Genomic DNA, 8,213 nt, shown 5'->3' on the forward strand with positions numbered 1-8,213 from the left:
GGAAAAAATAAGCTTCAGTGTCAGTTGTAAGTCCACAGGACCCGCTTATTTCAGATCATTACCTCTATTGCTCTTTGCTGAGAATATGTCATTAGAAGACCAGTCTATTTGAAGTCTTGTTGAGTTAGTAGCTGGGTCTGCATTGTGAAGTTGCTTCAAAGGACTTTATCCTTTCACCCTGGCAGGGGGGGAAGTCTGTGTCAAAAATCCAAAGCCAGAAGGCTGTTTACAGTTTCCACTTTAGCTGCTGTTTGTGAAAGATCAGTTAAATGACTTTTTTGTTCCAGGGAACAAGTCTGGGGGTCTGATTGTATAATCAAAGAATTCAGTAAGAACAGTAATTCTTTTCAGCTGTTCTGTAAAGAGTACTGTATATGCTATCAGTTTAAAATCCAGGGAAACAGTTAATCTAATTAAAATCTTAGCAGTCTAACTAAAACACAAGTTGTTATTATTAGTCCACTTACACTTACAGTTAATAATACAGTTAAGATTTACATATGTAACTTCCTAGTACCTACCCTTTTTTTTCCTCTGGCATTATACTTGCTCTTTCGGCGTCCCTCTGAGTCCTGAAGGCAACAGCACCAGTCGTCTTCGTGCCGAAACACCAGGGGGGTATGGCAGCTTATCAGCAGCATCCCAAGTTCTTCACTGGGAGGAGTTCATCACTGGTGTTGGGGGTCCCTCCGGGTTCTGTTTATGTTTTCTTAACAGACAGCTCTCTGGTACTCAGCTACCAGTTTAAGTTTCAAATTACAACGCAGTCCACCCCGGCCCCAACTAACACAAAGGATTACTGTTTGTTAAATGATTACACCTAGGTTTTCAGATATTTATATACATAGTTTTTACAGAGCAAAGCTCAGACACGTCAGGAATAAACAATTGCCTAGCTATTAAGCAACAACCACAGCAAAAGCTAGCTAAAGGCCAAACAAGCCCTAAGACACTCCATTGTTGGGCCAGTACAACATCTATAGCCTTTCACTACTAACGGCAAAAGTCCTATTTACCAGCCTACAGAGTCTCCATCCGAACTGCCTCTGTAGCAACAGCACAATGTTTCTTACAAGGCAATGTACCCAGCACACCCATGGAGTATGCCAACCTGCTAAGTCTGTTGGAAGGCCCAAGTACAAGATCAGACAATTCAAGAGAGGAGCAAGTCGCTAGATGCCTGTACAGACATTGTCAGTGCACAATGAATTGCACAGTCCTGACTGGCACCTGAGGAAACTCAGATCCATTTCTGGACTGTAGGAGTAAACATGAACTTTTTGATCTATCGGAGTAATATTATATGTTGAGGAAAACTGAGAAATCACTTGGGTGATGTTTAAGGATATCTTGAGGAGGTAGCATCAGCCTTTAAACTGAACTGGTTCAAAAATAGAAAAGCGACATGCAAATATTTCAGCTTTGTTTTCATCCAAGGGCAAGTTTGTATGGCTGTCTCCTTCCGGCATTCTAATCAGAAAAGTATAAAAACAAGACTTTATGCTAGAGTTAGAGCATAAATTATTCCAAGAGACAACAGTAGAGAATATCAACAATGAAATCATTGTTGATATTAGGACAAATATTAGTTAACATTAGGACAAATAGTCTAATATTTTTTGCTTGTAATATATAAAGAAATGGAATTTCTATAGTAATGAAAATCCTAACAATGGCTAGATTTCTGCTTAGCTGATTGGATTAACTACTTATTCAAATAATTTGCTTTATCAGTCCTGAAATGCCAACTTTAAACCTGAAGGTTTGACTCAAAGTAGTAATTCCATAAACTGCATTGAAGGAAAATCCAACAGTCACCATAACATCTGACAACAAAAGTGTCATTTTTCAGTTCTGTGCTGTCCTTACTCGCCAGGGAGCATCTTTGATGTTGTGTATTTCATCCTGTCTACTAACGACAAGTTACAAGGACAATCCTGAAAAACTATAGACGGGTGCAGAAGTTTAACCATCTCCCATGTGGAGTACTTGGGCAACTTTTTGCCCAGCAAGCCTTTCCGTTTATTTCTTCCTCAAAAAAGAGCTACAGAGGATTCCGTGAAATGTCCCACAAGGTGTCACTAGAGATGCATCAGCCAAAAGCCTCCTCAAACACCTTCCCCCATCTTTGCTTCCCTTTCCTATGAAGCATGTTACAGACAGCTTTAAAAACGTGGAAAAAAAAGATTTAATGTCTGAGTAGAAGCGTGCTTGTGCAGCATTATCCTTTAAGTTGTGGCCTATTAAGCAGCCAGGCAATAATTTGAACAGTGAATGAACCAAGTACATACAGATCAATGGGAAATGCAAGTCAACTTTAGGCATCAGCTTTTAATGAACTAGCTCAAAAAATTTGTGATTTTACGTTTTACATAGTGGGAGTCAGCAGAAGATGCGCTGCCCCCCTTTTCAGACTTCTAATATAGAAAGAGGAACAAGATCAATCATCAGCTCTGCCTAAGTTCCATGCTAATACCAGGAAAGATGTTTCGTCTCATTTTATTTTCATCACTCACAGTTTTATACCCATCTTTTACCAATCACACCTATCCCTGAAAGCTAGACAGATGCTTTGCAAATATCTGTAACCATCAGATAGGATGGCGTGCTAGTATTCTTATTTACAGTTAATCGCTTAAGGCCCTTTCTATTGAACACTGTATGAACAAAGTATGAATTCAAACCTACTGTGCTGGATAAAAAAAAATTATTCCCCCTTCCACCTGCCCCCATATTTCCCTTCCTTGAAAAAAATTCACATCTCACTTGAGATAAGGGTTAATTAACATTTGAAAACCATCTTTGATACTGAGCTCTCAAGTAGAAATTACATTTCAGCGCCTAATTTTTCCTATTCTCTGAAAAATCAGTATGATTTACAGCCTTAGGAGATGACATATTTACTCACAGATGAACAGTGCAGAGGCATACCACTGACCTAGCGCTCACCTGCTCCAAAAAGACTCAAGTACACCGGGCGTAATGACTTACATTGCTTATTGCCTAGCAGCCAGTGCACTGTAGTTAACTGCTGCAGAAATTAGTCAACTCACCCCACCCCTGTGCTACATGTCAGCTTCCAAAGAATGCCCTACATGATGCAAGCAGCCAAGTCCTACATGCCCATGCTATGATCCATAGGACTGACCTAAGTTGATTCATTTTTAGCTTTTAGGGACTGTCTCTTATTTCTTTGCTAGAATCCCTTAAAAATGATCACTCCCCCCTTATATCATTCTTCACAAGAAGCAGGAACGCCGAGGCAATCCATCGAATCTTTGCAAAGCAATAGCTGGCCATGTAGCTGCTAATGAACCTTGTCCTCACTACACAATCCAGCCTGGACAAAGAGACTCTTAAACAAGAATGAAACCACATAGGGGGTTTTTGGCCATTTTGTCATAACAAAAGCGCACTAAATTGCACACCTAAAATAATGAGGGCTATGGATTCATGCTTCAGGCTTAAGTCTACTAAAAAGTTGTATTCTGGTCCTTACAGATCCTGAAATAAAAGATTGTGCCAGGAGAATATCTCTAAAAGGTCATATCTGAACAGCCAATTTTGCCCTCTAAAGGGACTCTCATAGCTTATGGCAATGGTTCAGCCAGTATTCTGCGCAAGGAAGAGCTTGAAAAAACAGCAGAAGGTAACGTCCTCGTGGCATGTCTAACTAGATGTTTCTGGGTAGAAAACTTATCAAAGCTTCCCAAAAACATCATGCTCAGCAATAAAGACTGGGGGGAAGTGATCAAGTGGCTGTGTGAGTGCTTAGCTCCTGGCCACTCACAAAAGGCTTACAAACATATGATAGAACTGGAAGGTTTACGTGCCGCCTTTATGCTTAGGACAACTGAATAAAAGATTGGGAGGAAAGCTAGAACAAGGACACTCCCAGAGCTTCCCATAACTATTTTTGAGACTGAAGAGACTTTCCAGATAGGAGCAAAGAGTTCAGACCAGCTGAGAAAAGACTTCTGAGCACCCCTGCAGGGAGGCTGCTTGCTCTCTATGGGCAGTTCCACTCCAAGAAACAGCCGTGCTGGCTGACACCAAGTCCCATGCATATGGTCAAGGGAAACAAAGAAAAAAACAATCTTTGTTTATGCATAGCCTTTAAAATCAAATAATTTTAAATGCCATTAGAAATTTTACATAGAAAGGACTTTTGCTGCTAACGAAAACAGAAAAAAAAATCCGTTTTAAAATGTCTCCACTTAAATTGGGCATATAGCTGTAACTAGCTTATCTACGGGAACAATAGGGCTTTGTGTGCCATCTTTCTTACCAGCCAAATACTGGCTTTACGGGACAAAAAGTTTAGGATCTATAATGTATATACACACACACATCAGTATAATATAGAGAGTATTTAATAAAAAGTATAGCACATGTGTCATATTGGGTCTATTTGCCCAGTATACAGTTAATACAAAATGTGACTATGGTCTCAGGTGGAGTTAAAGTGTTTTATCTGATTGATTTGTACATTATAACCACGATAGCAGTAGTAACAGCCTATAACATGTCCAAATACAATTCCTAAGAGGCAGTCATCTTACATTTCCTAGAATAAACAACTGACTCTGCATGGATGAGTAAAAATAAGACTATTTAGCATAAGGCTTTGTGTATTTTATGCAGAGGTAGTTTCTCAATAGCTCAGGGTCATCTGTCAGACATAAATGAACCAGATACCAAAAACTGCAGCACAGCTTCTAGGAACAAAAGCTCTAGAAGCATTTGTGATCTCTAAAATATATAAAAACCAGGAAGTAGTAAGACGGCTACTGCAAAAGCAGTGGAAGCAAAACGACATTGCCCATAACCACTGACTGGAACAAGCAACTGTGACAAACTGAAATACTATTGCTTTCCAAGAACATTCGACCTAAATTTGTATCAAGACAAAACTAGTAGGACTAAAGCTTCCTTTACTGCTGGCTGTGTTTTGGATCCTCTGTATATAGCTGATGAATAAATTAATGGCTTTCTTGATATTTTTCTCTTTAATCTCAAAACTCTGTAAGTTTACTTTGGAGAGGAAGATACCACATGCTAAGAAGAGTAACATTTCCTTAATACGTTCCTTAAAACAAAGCAAAACAAAACAGTGTTTGCCTTATTTCTCATGTGATTATCAACTACTTCCATTCAAAATAGCTGATTACTGTAAACTCAGTAAGTTCCTTTGCCTCTTCAGGTTACTTTGCAAACAAAACAAACCACTTTTGAGGTTGTGTCCTTCTGTGCTCCTCCCCCCTCATCAGTAGTTTTATTCCGCTTCAGACTTTTATAAACATACATCAACAGCTCTTTGAAGAGCTTTATCATTTCATGAGCATGGTGCAAATTATGACAAAGACTTCCCATTTTTTTCTCATGGTTTGTGTTACCTTGGATAGCCAGGATTCTTACCCTCCATTTACACTCCTAACAGGTTCAAATAATAATTTGTTCAGTTGCCCTAGTATGTGTGGAGCTTTAACTTATATCACTATAGCAAGACTTATATTTTACAGCTGATCTTGACAAGCCGCTAAATTTGTTTCCAAAAAAAAACCTACACGAGGGTATTTTTTTGCTTTTTTAACTTTAATAGCAATGTTCCCCCACTCCCTTTGAGATTTTAGAGGCTTTTTTTGTGCATAACATGTTTTAATGAATATCTGTGGAGACTGTAATAAAAACAGATCACTTTTTGACACCCTTTACATTTGTAAGTTCACCATTTCAGAACTAAGATTTCTCCTGATTGCTAATAAATAATTCTATTCCTCCCCCCTCCATTTCTCCTTTGGCTTCCCCCCACTATATCACCAGATTTGGGAAGCAGGATGTCTACAGCTATGGGCCTTTTAGTACTCTCCAGGGAGTCTGGAAATGAGTTGTCTGAAGGATTTCAGAGAGCCTTGATCTCTGTTTTTTTGTAGATCCATTCACTAACTTATGTTTCAAGTGCTCAATTTCAAAAACAAGACAGACAGACCTAAGTGTGGTATTTGTTTGTTTTGGAAAACAGAAGTTTTCCAAAGCAAAGGGAATGACTTTCAGATGTTCCTCTCAGAAAGGAAAACTGAAAACATCTCAGGCAAGCCTCGAAAAAAACCAAGAAAACCAAGTTCTATTGGATTGTTCATACCGTTGATCCTCGGTCACTCATCAGCTCTAACTCCTTAACTCAGGTTTTTGTCCTCCCACTGTTTCAGGCCGTGGCTAAGCCGACAGGACTTACTGCACCCTCCCCTCGGATCGGAGCAGAGCCATTCCCTTTCCTAGCAGAGGCATCCTCTTTCTGCAGGGAAAAGCATAATTTTAAAGTTCCAAGAATGGATTTAGATGTTTAAGCTGACAAAAATCGGAAAAATGTAGGCTTTCAACTTCAGTATCCTCCAAAATACATCATGGCTATAGTAGCCTTGTTAGGAGCATCACGGAAAATATCACAGAAACCCCAAAGATGAAAATAAGGAAATCCTTTAAGAAATTCCTTGTCACATGCAGCTCTCACTGGGAACCAAAATAGGAGACCCAGTCTTTATTAGCACTATCAGAGAGAAAGAGCTGCGTAACCAATGCGTTTCAAAGCACCATCGCACAAAGGGAAAAAAAAAATCCAACACCTCTCTCCACGTTTCTTCCTAATACTAATTCTAGGGGGAGGCGAGCTCTATAAAACCCTTATCAAATCCCATCATCAAATACATGCTTTCAAAAGGCAGTAGGATAACGATTCTCTTAGGAGTAAGGTGACTGGAAGAGCAAGCCCAAGACAGCTTTTCGTGTGCAGCAACGGTGCCATCTGCAGCCTGACCGAGGCCACAACACAACCGTACGGAGCTGCAGCAGGCAAAGAGGTTTTTCAAACGTTTTTGCCACAAATCCGCTCTTCAAAATTCAAGTCTGACTGAGGATGCAGCTCTAACATGATATTTAGTAGGATGTATTTTTATACTTTACCCATGGAGATGCTATCTATTTTCTCAGATATGCTATGCTATTTGTTCTCAGATTGCATGGTCTTTAAGACCCTTCAGCTATGGACCAAACCTAATAACAGCTAAGTCGGGTGCTTAACAGATGTGCCTATGGAAACCATATGTTAGAGGCAAGAGGCGAGAAGCAGAAGAATATTACATTTCTGTTGTCACACACGCACACAAGACACTACACAGAGCATATTTTACAGACTCCCAGAAGAAAGTTACTGGACCTTTTTATAAGCCATAGTTCAGCTGTCATCTGTACAATCAAGATGGAGATCCACGCTTGTTATTTGAAGCAAGAAGAATCAACTCTCCCAGTGCAGCTGGCACATCACTGAGAAGCCTTACTTCCTAGGAATCAGAAATACGTAAAGCCAAAGAAACAGACTATGTAAATAGAAATATGTCAATAAGTAGCATTAGAAATAGAGTGTCAATAGAAATATAAAAAGTCAAGTTCAGAAATAACAATATATACTACATGCAAGCTACCAGGAAGAGAGCATTAATAACCACCTGGAAGCTTGAGCTGACGCAAGTTACATTTTCTTCACGTACTCAGTGGGCCAGATGGAAAGGCAGAAAACATCTCTTGTTTATGCCAACAATGTCAAGTGGAGGTGATTTATTTTACCACAGGGGCCTTAACAACTCTACCAGCACTGCCTGGCTCGGCCCACATCATGCAACGCTGCACATCTCTCCACGCTGCCCCATCTCACCACCTTCACTGTCATTACAGCTGCACCCAGGCCTGATGCCAAAAGTCTGCCTGACAGCTGCGTGCGCTCCTCTTAGTGGATCTCCAGCTCCCCTAATACATGCAAACCTTTTGTTAGATAAGTGCAGGTGTCTCAATAATTGCAAGCTTTCTTACCATATGCAAGCCAAATGTAACCAGTAGACTGGGCAAGGTCTTCCCAAGGGTGCAGACAGCCTGAAATAAGGACTGGAAATGAAGTTCATACATCTGATAGTCAGCCTTGATGGAATACAAATTCTACAACACAGGACTGTTTTACTTCATCAACAAAATTTATTACCTGGCTATTCTAATCTGTAGAAAAGAGATAAGGGGGTCACAGGGAACTCACGGAATTGCTTCAGGGAAAGCAATAGGAAAAAAAAAAAGGACAGAGACTAAGTGAAAAAATAAAACAAACGGATGAGGCGAGAAAAAGAAAAGGAGTAAGGCAAAAAGGAGAAGTCAAATCTCTACTTCCCACT

This window comes from Pygoscelis adeliae, unplaced genomic scaffold (assembly GCF_000699105.1).
Source record: "Pygoscelis adeliae isolate BGI_AS28 unplaced genomic scaffold, ASM69910v1 Scaffold31, whole genome shotgun sequence".
Classification (NCBI taxonomy): Eukaryota; Metazoa; Chordata; class Aves; order Sphenisciformes; family Spheniscidae; genus Pygoscelis; species Pygoscelis adeliae.